The 15,648-nt window shown below is 27.4% G+C and overlaps 2 protein-coding genes across 10 annotated transcripts in view; one reads left to right on the plus strand and one right to left on the minus strand.

The window, feature by feature from the left end:
- Positions 1 to 15,648, minus strand: part of LOC126837928 (60S ribosomal protein L17) — a 309,752-nt gene that overhangs the window by 30,131 nt on the left and 263,973 nt on the right. The window contains exon 1 of one of the 6 annotated variants that reach the window (XM_050571933.1): positions 30 to 39. The exons of the other annotated variants lie outside the window; for them this stretch is intronic. The gene's annotated coding sequence lies outside the window, so the exon portion shown is untranslated. Of the gene's footprint in view, positions 1 to 29; positions 40 to 15,648 lie in introns of those variants that run through there. 6 annotated transcript variants of the gene reach the window in all.
- LOC126837919 (synaptic vesicle glycoprotein 2B) overlaps positions 1 to 15,648 on the plus strand; it is a 46,800-nt gene that overhangs the window by 18,088 nt on the left and 13,064 nt on the right. The gene's annotated exons all lie outside the window — the stretch shown is intronic.

Genomic DNA, 15,648 nt, shown 5'->3' on the forward strand with positions numbered 1-15,648 from the left:
ATATCATTGGCCATTATTATTCACAATTATTATAACGACAGGTAAAAAAGACTTGTCTTTTTGGGTACAATCGCGTGTGACATTCAGTTTGTTTGCGACTTGCGTTATCACTTGTCTGCGATGTGATATTTTAGTATTATCTAGTTCCCACGTTTAAGTGTTTATCGGCCTTTTTTTTCGGGGTTTGGGTTTTTTCCAGTTGACCATTTTTTAAGGCATATTTCATTTAAATTACTAACTACTTACTGTTCTGTACGTAATTTAAGTTTTTATTTAATTTACCTGCTATTTTGGGTCCATCTCATGTGATCCGATAAAAATTGTATTAACAAAAATTAAAATAAAACTGTTTATTTACAAAACTATTATATAATTCAAAATTAATAAAACTTAATTTATAATTAAAAATAAATTTGGTAACATTCACAGTTATTCAAGAGTTTTTAGAGGTTATCGGTGTTTTAAAAAATGTAATTGGATTAAGGTTTTTATCTAAAATACAGGTGTCGTGGTTCGTTCTAAACTCCTCTGGCTTACGATGTACACCCATTTTTCGAATATAATTTATTAATTTTATCGTTCTACCCCCTAACTAGAGTAGCATAGGAGGGGGAAGTGGGAACAACGACTGTTTTGCAGAGTAATTACTCGAAACCTTTAGTTCGACGCCAGTTTTATAGCTTTCAGTTTTATAAGATTAATTTAAGCGATAACCTACTTTTTTAAAACTTTTTAAGACCTAGACGATATGACGCAAATACTACTAGGCAGTACTAAAAAATATTCAAAAAACGTGTGTGCATAGTATTGTTAGGTTAATCAAATTGAAGTATTACGTAGAATAATAAAAAACTTAAAAATGCTATTAATACAACGATGTTCTAATAACCATATAAGTACTGCCGTCAACATTTGGTTTAGTTTCAATGTTTCAAAGTCGAAGGCATTACATAATGCATAGTTGTTGAACAAATTTAAAACAATGTGAACCACATATTTGTTTCTTAACACATATACTTAGGATTTTTAATGCAGGATAATAATATAGTACACTGTTCGTGTCGACTCTTGTTGTCTTTTTTAAGTATCTAAATAACTTTCAAATAAATTAAAGAAAAATTAAGCGGTAAATTTAAGAAGTCTTCTACGCGAAAAACATTTTTTTATACGCCAAATCTATTTTTGTATGAACGTAGTCAAAATTGTACGTTACCTTTACACGTACATCTTAAGATAATCCAGTAACGTTAAAAATAAATAAATAAACGTCATGCGTTACCACTGTTTTGGATTATTAGACCAATAAGATATTATATTGTGCATTTAATTGTGTAATTTATGAATTGTTTTATTTATGTTGAAAAGTTACCCAAGGCTGCGTCTTTAGAAAATACATATTTAATTTTCTTTCACCATCTGATTGTACCAATGGCAACTTTGATAGGCCGACCAAATAGTGTGTTGATTTTTTTTATTATACATCTGTGAGTATTTTAATGGTATAATAATGTTTTGTTGCTGCGTAGTCATGTTAATTTATGAAAAAAAAAAAAAAATTGCGTGGAAGTCATTGTTGCTGTGGCGAACACAGTTCGTTTTATCTCACAAAAATATTTTAAGTGTTCAACGAAGGGGAGAACTGAAGTAATTTTTGCAGCGCAGTTCGCCTCCCTGTGGTGGTCTTAAAAAGGAGGTACTATTACAGCCTCTGAAATGCACGTGCACCAAACAATAGCTGGTCCTCTGTTGTACCCTTGCCCTGTCATAACCTACCTCACTATACTTGTACGCGGAAGGGAAAAAACAATAATAACATTACTATTGTTATTATTTTTTTATATATAAGTGTTGGGGTTCTTCGTAAATAATAATAAAAGAAAAACGTTTTGTTTGAAAAAGAACATATATATAGTCCTCCATTTTACGTATGGTGTTGTTCGCTTCGTATTTTACCTATTTTATAACACTGTAATGTGTATAATATAATAGTAATATATTGTTTGTATATTATGTAAACTATTGTCTCGTTTAGATTTTTGTCATTTCTGTTTTGTTTTCTAATATTCTTGGCCATTTATTAATTTTATCAGTTAATTACTTTTTGTTTGGGAAATTCGAGTACAAACTACAGACTTTTTATAACGTAGCACTTGCTATAATTTTTGTTCGCCTGTCTTTCCAAAACTTTGTATTATATAATTATTCTAAATAGTATTTATGTATACATGTAATACTACCGCATGCATTATTTCGTATGTTTTTTTTAACATTTTATAGATTTAGATTATTTAATTTTAATATAAAAATAAAAATGCATTTACTTTTATTTTTAACGATGAACGTAAAAACAAATAGTGACAATACATGTACGTAATTTTTATTTTTTGTATTATAATTTATATTATCATATCAAATAGATTTAATTCACTTAATTTTGATTCTATGATAAACTATAAATATTCAAACATCTTCTGAAATAATTAAATTGAATACCTCATTAGTTGTCATATGTTTTAATTACCAGTTAATTTGATACATTACAGTGTAATTATGCTATTATCGGTACATCAATTGATCGTCAAATGTAATAAAATTTAATGTTTTCTGATACAAAATATTTATCTTCTAGTTCATTAGATGGATTTTACTATATTTGAAATAGTTTCTATCGCATTTCCTAATTATTCGTGAATTTAACGCATGGAAATGCTAAGCATGTCTTTAAATTGAAAAAAATTAATACTTAGATTGATTTTGTTGTTTTTTACGATGTTATTTTTCGAAATCATGAAGTATTATAATGCAATATTTAAAAAAAAAATTCAATATCCAAATTTATCGCTTACTTTTCCTTGTTCACGTTTTCTGTTCATATTTTATTTGTTTAAACTAATAGAAAACTTTTATATAAGATTAAAATAATAATAGATACTGCTTTGTTGTAGTCCTGTAAATTAATATTGACGTTACGTCTTTTCAGTTTTTTTTCCACGTAGTACGTAATTAGTATTTTCCTTTCAAAATGATCTATATAAAAAACTCACTGATTTGGGTGTAAAAAAATATGTGTTTTAAAGTGTAATCTGACGAATGAACATAACTAATCGTTCATACTTATAAAACCGCAAAAGGATAAGAAGAAAGTTTAGGGAATTATGCAATTTGTATACCTCTAAAATAAAATACATATATAAAATAATAATATACCTATATAAAATATAATATATTATATAATAATAAGTTCTGACTGATTCATAATCAACGCACAGCCTAAACTATTATAACTAGCGACTTGAAGTTTTCAGGGTATGTTTGTATTATAGTTTAGGCGTGCAATAAGAAAGGATTTTGAACAATTTTTATTTTAAGGGGTTGAAATGGGCAAAAAACAAAATTGAAGTAGCTGAATGTTGTTGTTGAGTACACTCCCGCGAAGGTTTCTGGCATAATACTTTTTGAAAATTCTACCTTTAAGGGTGGCCTCAAACACGACTTTTGTACTTTTAACACGAAATTTTTTTCGTTGCTAATCCAAAATTAACACTTGATTTGTACCATGGTAACCACGGTACTCGATTGAATGGCAGGTGATTATGTACACATGTATGTAGATCCAAAAAAAAGCTGAGACAGGGTATGCTAAAGTTTTATAATATAACCTGGAATACTGACTTTTATTTATCTTATTTGTAATTATTTTACTCAGTCCTGGTAAAATAAATCCCAGGTAACGCCGGGTCGGGCAGCTTGTAGTATATATTATAATATGGAGGTTATAGTGTAAATATTGTTTAATATTTACTATGGAATTGTGTTGTCGAGTTTTTTGTTAGATCAGAAATCGTACTAAATAATTCTTTGTTGATTTAGTAAGACGTGTGGTTTGATCATTTTGGATTATACCAATATTTTTTAACTAGTTTTGTGGTTAACTGACTTAGTAGTTGATGCAAAGTACTTCTACTTAAGTGTTAGAACTTAAAAAAGAAGCGTAAAGAACTTTTACTAACGGTGCTTTTTCAGTATAAACTGGCGAAACTTAAAATCAATAGTCTCGTTTCAAACAGTATATTTGATATATTATATACTCGGATATGTCGTATGGTAGACTTGACGTACCCATTCTGCCGTCACGTGTAGTTACGGCAATCCTAATGAGTAATGATAATTTCGAACATAGAAAAAATTATTAGGGTTTGGGTTATTATGATTTAAAAAGTGAATAAACAACCGAACTATACAAACCTTGTTTAACATTTTAAATCCCAACTCTAATCGACTAAATAAGTTGTTTATGATAATAAATTAGAATATATTATAACATATAAATGCCCTTTAAGCCTTTTTGTGACTGTTTATAAATCCTAACTTTTGGGCTATACATTTTTTATATATTTATATACAGAGATGGGCAGAATTATTAATCCCGGATTACTTGGATTAAAAATAATCCGTTATTCCAATATATTAAAATTATGGATTACAAATAATCCAATACGGATTACAATTATTCCATCGTGGATTACAAGTAATCCCGGATTACTAAATTATTTTTTAATTAATCCAAGTAATCCGTTATTCAAAATTGCGGGTTTATGGATTACAAATAATAATCAATTAGTATACTCTGCCCTAGTAGGTACTTTAACAAAGCTCAAGTTTATCTAGCTTAAACACATTTTATATAACAACACTTTTTTGTTAATTTTTTAAATAAATTATTTTGTTATTATTGTTTAATTTTATTATCTGAAAAAAATGATATCATACTATAATCAAGTTAACATTTTACATTTAAAATTTTGAAATCTTTAGACTTTTGTATGCAGAAATCGGCTCATCGGTTTAGTTTTACTCCTAGTAAAAATAAAACACATTATTGTAAAAACAATACCTTCCAGCTCCGCATAAAAGAAAAAAATGATTTAAATACATTTAAATTTAAAAAAATATTATTTAAGTCCAATGTTTTGGATTACTGGAATGAAAAAAAAAACAGTTATCTTTAAGTTTGGGTTATTGGAATAAAACAAAAATCCTAAATTAATAATGTAATCCGTATACTAGGGATTACTGGATTAATAATGTAATCCGTATACTAGGGATTACTGGATTAATAGTGTAACCCGTATACTAGGGATTCTTCTTCTTCTTCTTCTTCCGGCCTTCATAACTCTCGAAGAGTTTTTGCCGCCATCACTAAATCACCCCACTTATCTCGATCCTGCACGATCTCTCTCCAATTCTGTGCTCCAAGGTCCTCCAAATCTTTTTCCACGACATCCATCTTTTCCGAGGACGACCCCGTGGCCTTCTTTCTTCCGGCTTCCAATTTAATACTACCTTGGTTAATGCATCTGTGTTACGCCGCATAACATGCCCTAGCCATTTTATCCTTTGACTCTATGAATCCATTAATTGTAACTATATTTAGTTCTTCCTTTAATTCTTGGTTGAACTTCCTGCACCATTGACCGGTCCTCGGATCCCTGATCGGACCACATATTCTTCTCCATATCTTATTTTCAAAAGTCCTCAGTCTTCGCTGTGTTACACTTGTAGTAGTCCATACTTCACAACCATATGTTAGTATCGGCCTTATTATTGATGTATAAAGTCTTGTTTTTGTTCGCTTGGAGAAGAGTTTAGATTTAGAGAACTTTAATAAGGTAAAAAACGCTCTCTCTGCTTTTGTTATTCTTGACCCTATTTCACGAGACCAATCATTTTTCGTACTTAGTAGTGTACCCAGACACTGAAACTCTTCAACTTTCTCATAGGGTATCGTTTCCATCACATCCGGCGATATTTCGCTACTCAAGAGTTCCATTAATTTTGTTTTGTCTGTGTTTATCTGTAGTCCTATTCGTTCTGCTGCACGTTCTAGTATTTCAGTGGCTCTCACTGTATCATCCAAAGAGTCACCTAGGATATTGAGGCCATCTGCAAACCCTAGCACTTTAATTTGATATTCATCCACGTTTAGTCCCCTAGCTTCGTTTTGTAGTACTCTTACTGCCTTTTCTAAGGCTATATTAAATAATAATGGGGAAAGTGCGTTTTAGTCCTGTTTCGACGATGAACGCTTCCGACTAGGGATACTAGGAATTACTGGATTAATAAAGTAATCCGTAATCCGAAACTCGGGATTACTGAAATAAAATAATCCAAACTTTTTTAATTCTGGATTAATAATGTAATCCGTAATCCGTATACTAGGGATTATTGGATTAATAATGTAATCCGAATCCGTTAACTAAGAATTACTAGATTAAATGTAATCCAGTTTTTTTATTAATCGTGGATTACGAGTAATCCATTTTGCCCATCTCTGTATATATATATATATATATATATAATTTTATAATATTAATGGTTTTAATCAAAATTATTTTTAAAAAAACTATAGCTCATTGACAAATACATTTAAAACCAAAGGAATAGACTTTTTTTTGTCAAATATTGAAAATGTTTTACTCCTTAACCCTTCACTGCACAATGTTCCATATATGGAACAATTGTATTTATTATTTATATTTGCTCATGCTATACATCTTTGATGTACAATGTTCAATATTTAGTATAATTCTTTAATTAGCGTTAAAAAGCAAATCTCAAAAAAAATTTATTTTTATTTTTTTAAGTTGTATTAAGTACATTTATAGCATATGGTTAAAAAAAAATGTCATGCAGTGAAGGGTTAAATAAAACGTATTTTAATTTATCATATAACTTACATACATGTAGCTATATATTTATACACTGATAACTGCAGCGGTAAACGGATATATAACTTGGGAAAAATCGTTAGATAGTATTAATATATATATTTTATACAACTAATATATATATTAGTTATATATATCCCAAGTTATATATCCGTTTACCGCTGCAGTTATCAGTGTATAAATATATAGCTACATGTATGTAAGTTATATGATAAATTAAAATACGTTTTATTTAACCCTTCACTGCATGACATTTTTTTTTAACCATATGCTATAAATGTACTTAATACAACTTAAAAAAATAAAAATAAATTTTTTTTGAGATTTGCTTTTTAACGCTAATTAAAGAATTATACTAAATATGGAACATTGTACATCAAAGATGTATAGCATGAGCAGATATAAATAATAAATACAATTGTTCCATATATGGAACATTGTGCAGTGAAGGGTTAAGGAGTAAAACATTTTCAATATTTGACAAAAAAAAGTCTATTCCTTTGGTTTTAAATGTATTTGTCAATGAGCTATAGTTTTTTTAAAAATAATTTTGATTAAAATCATTAATATTATAAAATTGATAAAGGTTTGTATTACGGATTGTGTAGTATTCCTTTTTCGTCAAAGAACGTTCCAAAAAAGTTTCAAATAGGATACTGATTACTTGGTAATAACTTTAGGTACTTATTATTATTTGATTTTTGCGCGGAGGGGTTAAATCATCTAAATGAACTTTTAAATAATGTTTTTATGTTTAAAAGCAAAATGTATAAGTTTTTAATGCGTTTTAATATCGTATTATTGTTATTATCTATTTGATTATTAAGATCAGTTTATTTACAGAATAATTATATTTACTAGAAAAAAGATTAGTTTTACTACTTAAATGTTTTTCATTTAACAAAACAATCCTGAATATGCCAAATGATAAGAAACGTGTTTTTTAGATTGATGCCTTGAATACGTATATAATATAATTTATCAATAATGTTCATATCAGAAGTTATTTTGAGTGTTGTGTTGATTTGGTTTTTGTGTTAATAAATAATAAATTTGATTGCAGATCAGGAAAGGTATGTCTAAAACGCCCCTCAACAAATTTAAAACTGATTTATTTTTATAAAGTTATTATTGAGTGTCGTATTTCAAAAATATTAAATATGTAATTGTTTTTAAAATAAGTTGCAACATAAGGAAATCTTAAAAAATTATATTTAATTAGTTTATGACTAGTCGTACTCGTCAAAAATGATAGCTAGTAATAATACATTAATACATGTAATTAATTAATATTTTTTTCAAAAAACAATTTTATTCCAAAATGTTGTGAATGAAATTAATGAAATGAATATGGAGAAAATAAACAGCTGGTGTCCCAGCGTTAGTTTAGCTGTAAAATCTATTATGAGCAATCGTGACTGTCATAATCCGGATAACTTAATTGTATGCATATGAACAATTCGCGTTATAACTAACACAACTCACAAACGAACGTGAAAATTTAAAATCCGGCTTCGAGGAGTATTTGTATGCCTTGCGTCTACTTAAGCCAACATTTCTGATAATTTCGTGCAGTAGATTGGGGCACTATGTTTTATACAATTATAAATGGAATATCCATTGCCATTGACTATTGTAAAATACTATTTATTGTTTAGTATTTATAAATTATAACCAATGCTATTATGTTAAATTAAAATGGACGACATTAATTATCAGAATGGAACCAGTCCACATGTAATTTGATCTGAGTAATTGAGGTCAAAATTTAATCGTTCTGCAAACCTGAATGTCTTTAAATAAGTTTTACATATTTTTTCTACACAAACTTTATTTTATTTCGCATATTTTTCATTCTAAAATATATTCTAGCTATAAATACCTATTTGAAACGTCTTTTGTGGACTAGTTCTTTTTTGATAAATGCTGTTTAAATATGTTGGTATCAAAGCAAATACTTATCAATATTTATTAATATTAACATAAACCCCTATTTTTATCTTCAAATATTTAATTATAATTTTCCCAATAACTTGATATGATAGTCACGTAGTTTGATTTAGAAGCAAAACATTTCATAATTTTTAGGAGACACTTTTTGTTATGTGTATAATAAGAAATATATAAATAATTTATTGCGGTCACATGCAAATTAATAATAATTTATGCACACGCCGTATAATATGCGATGTGTACATATAATTAATTACTATAAATGTTTTTATATTGTATGTATTATACTTGTCTTACGCGTATAAATTGTCTCAAATTATATGTTGCGAATAATTATTATTATTATCTTGTTGACCCTTGTTAAATTACCGTTTTATCACGTCATGCTCCTGTTCGTCAATCCATTAATTGTTTTGGAATTTCCTAAAATATATAATATATTATTATTAATATTATAGTTTTAATATTTTTATCTCAATCCCTTTTAAACATGTTTAATGTTTTTTTACGAAATGGTTATCATTTGTATTAGGTTATCATTGTTTAAATAAGCTATTAAAAGTAAAATTGCTATGCAAGGCTGCTTAAGCTAATATTTTATGTAGATAACGTTAAACAAATCTGTGCATATTTATTGGTCGTTAAAACATAATGCTGACCCAAATCCAACAGTTCGTTGATTATGTAAAACAATGTTTTAGTAGAACTCTGCAATAAATTCCTTCTTGACAATCAAAAGTTGTGTATTTTGTTAAAGTCGATAAAGGACATCAGTTGTATTTAAAAAAAAAAAAACAATTGTTATAAGTAATTAGTGTCCGTATACTTAAGTTAATTTGTCCATTATAAAAATCATAGGGGTTTCTTTTTTTGGCAAGATAATTCGATTAAAATTACCTTTAAACCGTTTCTCTTTTAGATTGGTGATCGTTGCAAACGAACTAGCTATAATGTGATTACCGTTTAATAATAGCATTTATCGATATTTTGAAAAAAAGTGATCGTTGTATCATAAGTAAATTTAGGGGTTTACACAAGAATGCAGCAATTGCACTATATTGTACTAAAATGTGACACAAAATAAATAAATTTATAATACATATATTTTTTGATTTATTAGAGAATATTTTTTAGTGGAGGGGAAATTATTTATTTATATGTCCATGATTATGTTCCTATAAATCAAGTACTCAAGCTTGAGTCTTTGGACCAACGACGCAAGAAATTCGGGATTAATTTTATACATAAATTATTGAATGGCGATATTGATGCTCCGTGTTTACTGGAACGACTCAATATACTTGTACCCAGCAATACTAGACTTCAAAGTCAATTTTATTTACCGTTGAGCAGAACGAATTTTGCTAAAAATGCCCCCCTAATTAGGATGATGCGTGAATACAATGACACTGTATAGTTTTGTACGGAGGCTTCTGATTTATTTTTATTGTTAGTAGTAGTTTTTTTTTTGTATTATTTTTTTCCTTTTATACTGTTATAATATGTACCTACTTATTTGTATTATTTTAAAAAAGCCGATTGCCGTTAATTTATAAATAAAAAAATATCCTAAAAATACAAAAAAAAAAATAGAAAAGTTAACTAAGCATTAATTTACAATGGTAACTTATAAACTAACTAAATAGTATGAAAATAGCTCGGCTAATACATGTTTGTATTATATAATACAATTTATAAACTTTAATTGTTTTGTAGATGTTAAATGACATTGATTATTATTTCTTTAAACTTAATTTACTTCCCATTTATATATCTTTACAATATATATATATATATATATATATATATATATATATATATATATATATATATATATATATATATATATATATAGAAGTATATTTTTTTGTCAATATAAAATTAAATTTGTAGCAAACATTTGAATCGTTTAATTAATATTTGTGTTAATGCTTATTCTAGCATATTCTATATTGTATAGAATTACTTCTACTAGTTACATAGTAATTTTTTAAAAAAACATCCAAAAGATTAAATGGCGCTATAACTTGTTATTATGGTTTTAAAGTAATTAATTAATAAATTTCATTCGTTGAAAAATATGATTACAATTTAACATTTATTAATCAAAGGATTTGTAAATAAATAATAGAATAAAAATAACACTGCATTTTTAAAGCAAATTAACACAACTGTTGGTTACAAGACTAATAGAAATTAGAATAAGACACGGATCATTAGAAACTGGAAAATCCATAAACTGAAATATGTAAACTTATTATTTCAGAAATACTTGTTTGTATACAATAATAGCGTTCGTGTTTTATATCCATAGCCCTCTACAAAAATATATTATATTAAATTAGTATATTTTATAAATACATCCTGCAGTTCCGCCTATGTTTATTTGAATATTTACTTAACACGACCTTGTAATTTTTTTATCAGTAGTAAAAAGTGCAACATTTATTTGTTGAGTATTTTTTTTAATGTACCTTGATTTTCGGGTGGGTCCTTGACAGTGTGAGCGCTTCCCATTCACACTTTGTAATGTATTATACTATTATATGATCGGAAACGGTGACAGTTTTTTTTTTGTGACAATCATCGAACGGAAATAAATGGAGGGTAATCTGGGACCGTTGTATGTATTAAATGGAAAAACGGACGTCCTTATAATGTAGTACATGTGCATTTAATTTATATGTGCATTGACCATTGTTACTCAATTTGTGGAATTTAATATGGTTTACGGGTTAACACGACAAAATGACCGTGTTTCCCAGTAATTGACATCTAAGTGTACGCTTATGTGTCTTTAAACGACGCCCCCTGCATAACTTTTTGTTAGGTTGTTATTTTAGGAATCATGTCATCCAAATAGTTAAACACGACGATTATTTTATCATATTTCACTGACAAAATTTACTAATATAGAATTTTTTAACAATAACTAGTCTTGAATCAGGGGCGGAATGATTTTTTTTTAAAGGCGCTAATCATGGTAATATAAATCATTGATCACTAATCATTGATTCATTAGCATAAAATCAAACTTTGGATCCCTGAAATTGACGAAGGGCCTCTTTGTTACCACCAACAAAAAAACCTAACTAAACTAATATATTCATAAAAAATGGTTATTTGCCGACGACGGGGTGGATATACCATATCATATATATGTGAGGTGGAAGAAGTTGATGGTTCACGAAATCCACCATATACAGGGTGATAAATTTAACGTAAGACCCTCATTTCTTAAAATTATTGGAATTTTGTAGTTTTTCCTTTTGGAAACACTTAAGCTAATGTTATTTTACAATATTAGACAATTTACAAATTGTATTTTTTTTCCAGAGATCTATCAACTTTTAAATCTTATGTGGTCACGAATATATTTAATTTACTATATACATTAAGATTGAAAATGTTGACTGATTGATAACCAGTTTTGAAAAATGTATTTTTTATGTATTAAATTTAGGCCGAGAGGAAGCGTGGAGTAGTATTGTTTGATGTTTTCATCAATAACATCAATTTTTTTACAAGTCGTCAATTTCGGGTTTATTATTGTCTGCATGGTCTACATGAAATGTGATTTCCCCTGTCATTGCCACAGTCATTATAATAATTGTATTATTATTACCTTTGTCGTTTGATAACTGTGGACGCATTGGGGCTATTGAATAAAAGTGTTGTTTAAAGACTGCGGACGCACTCTGGCTATTGAATAAAATGTTGATAAATAACTGCGGACGCACTCAGGCTATGAAAAAGGTAAGAATTTTAAACGAGACGCACTCGGGAAACTCCCATAAAAAACCCACTAACTAATACTGGTTGTCGACCAGTCAACATTGTCAATAAATTATTCATAAATTATAAAGTAAATTAAATATTTGAAGTAGTGTTACTGGACATCCCCCTTCTTTCACGTTGTCCTGTCATTGTATTATATATTTTTTTTCAAATTTACTTATTGTAACTAATATTACAGATTGTAAATATATTTTTAATAAATAAATAAAAAAAAAAATTAAATATACCATTTAAGTTTCAAAAGTTAATGCAGTTCTAAAACATACTAAAAAGGGAAATAATTAGTAATTTTATAATATTTTAAACTAACACAAAATACAAATACCTGTTTGTTAAAAAAGAAAAACTACAAAATTGCAAATATACTTACAGAAAATGAGTATTACGTTAAATTTATTCATTTGCCATTTTGTACTAGCATAATTTGTTTGTTTTAATTATAAACAATTTAATTGTTATTTATGTAAGTATTGCCGTATCATTGTATTCATTATACAATATAATATCATATGATATTAATATAATATTATTACGTAATTATATTATGCCGCACGTCGTATCTGGTCTAGAAAGAATAATTGAACACTTTTAAGTATTTAATCACAACCAATCTTTGAAATTGTATTTCATAAACCTAGAATCTAAGTTTTGTAAGTTATGAATTAAAACAGCGTTGGATGATTAGAATAATATAAAAACAAAAGTAGAAACATTAGTCTTAATCAAATACAATACGTTGTTGTTAAATACATACTATTAAAATAGTTGATATTGTTGTTATTATTTAATATAAACATTATACAATTTTACAATGAAATCCATATCCATATTTACAGATTACTGACCCAAACATAATACATTTTTTATTTAGTATATTCATTTTTAATATTTATAATAGATTATATTATTTCTTTCTATATGTTTTATATTTAAGTTGTATCACTACAATCTACTAAATTTAAACATAAAATACATATAGGTACTCGTATCTTGTTGTGTACCAAATTTATTTTTAACGCAATCACACAGTGTGGATTATGAGTATTTTGTTTAGTAAATAGTAACAAAATACATATTCAGTTTAAGGTGACAGTTATTAATGTTGCTTTATAGTATTTTAATTTTTATTAATTAATATTTTTAACAGTTTGATATAAATATATGTGTTTTTATTTCTATAAATATAATCAAGTATTGATGGCTTTTCAGAAAAAACAAACGAATTACATAAAAATAAATTTGCAGTTAATTAAAATTCGTCATTGAGATTATAACACTAACACACCGCACCCGTATTGTTTGTAGCACTTAAGTAACGCTTTAAAATTTGATTGTATCGCAAATTTATTCAAACAGGATTTCCCATGTTTTTGTATGTAGTAAAAACAGTTATTAACAACCCAATTAATTACATCCGGACAATAGATGTTCATTAATGAGTGCGATGAGAAGGTACTAATACCGTTCGCCTGTTGAATATTAATTTGACTTAAATGAAACAAAACCATCCAGCTGCGTCCATAAAATCCTTGGGTGTAGATCATGTAGTTTTTTGTAAGTAAAGAATATTATCTACGTCTTAAGTTCTAGAATTTTTTTTAAATTCGAAAAAAACTATTTGTGTACAACGTGGTTTTATTTGTTCAGAAATCATAGGCCGGAACATAAAACTGCATGATGTTGACAGTTTTTTTTTTATAACTATCCATGCTCAACTTAATTTTGATAATTGATGTGTTTACTATTTATTATTATAATATTATTGATACAATAAATATTTCCTAGTGTCGTAAGAATATTCGAATTGTATTAATTTTTTTTTATTATTTCCCTCGGCGGCAAAGGCCATTGGGTTACATTAAATTAAATTTGAATTGTATTAATGTCGCGTTTGAATAGTTGAACTCTCTTTTTGAAAATGATTGTAGCGGTTAATATGTGAAGGGTACGGGGAAAAAAACGGTTGTCACTTTTTTCTAAGAAAAACGTGTTTAATAATGTGTTTAATAACGTGTTGTAATAATAAAAAATGTTTTAAAAAACTTTAAAACTGTTAAAAATACTCAATTTTTGTTCTTAATCATGTTTATAATTAAAGAAAGATAATTTTTGTATTTATTCGTTTTGAACAAGATTTGTATCGAGAACAAAATAAGAAGAGAACATAACACGCATAAAAAGTTTGGTCAAATAATACACTATGTTGAAGTATACAAAACAATTTTGCTTCATTATTTTACAATGACGTGTTTATTTAAATTTAAAAAATACCAACTTTTATAATTGTGTTATTTGTATTTACATTAGTAATGCACTAAGGTTTTGCCAGGAATAAAACAACTATTCTGTTTTTCTCTTACGTCCTTCGTTTGATGTAAGTATTATTCAATGTATACATTATATACAGTTTCTTTGTTTTATGTATTGTTGTATATTACAGTAATTTCCAAAGATAAAACTGAACGCGTCACAATTTTTCATGTTTATCTAGTAACCAAGGTAATAAAAACGTGTTAAAACTGTTAATAAATGTACCTAATAGTCGATAACCATTTTGAAAACTTCTTAGTACTCTTGCTGTTAAAACACAGTTTTTACTTACTTTAACAGTAAGAATATAGCAATGTTCGGAAATTCTTTGCCTAGTATTACGAATTCACAATTTATAGAACATGCGTTGTCATTCGATAGTGTTCAGTAAAGTGATACGAAACCTAGGATAGTCTAGAACACATTGTTGCTATGGTTAAGTCTATGTTGAGATCTTTTGGCAATTTATTTGACGTAGAATGAACTCTATAAAATATGCATTAATTTATATAACACCATAAAGTGCCTTCAGTTCAATCTTTTGTTAGTGTTTATGTACACACACACACACACATACATATATATATGACCACGCGCTGCTGCATGTGAAGACGAACATGCAAAAGATAATAGTGTTTGTAACATGTTCAGTTAATCAGAAAATCAAAATACCCGTATGTTGATTAATGAGTAATGGAGGGACACTTTTAATATTAATAACTATACACATTGCACAGCATACACTATATATTTGTACATAGTTTTTTGTATAAAATTGGCGGTCTATTACTCATTAAAAAAACTACAGGTATTTTTATTTTCTAAATCAACTGAACAATGAACATGTTAAAAACACACA

This window comes from Adelges cooleyi, unplaced genomic scaffold (genome assembly GCF_023614345.1).
Source record: "Adelges cooleyi isolate 19-005CV unplaced genomic scaffold, UGA_ACOO_1.1 ACOO_flye_CR_arks_rails_tigmint_CR_PRNA_30, whole genome shotgun sequence".
Classification (NCBI taxonomy): Eukaryota; Metazoa; Arthropoda; class Insecta; order Hemiptera; family Adelgidae; genus Adelges; species Adelges cooleyi.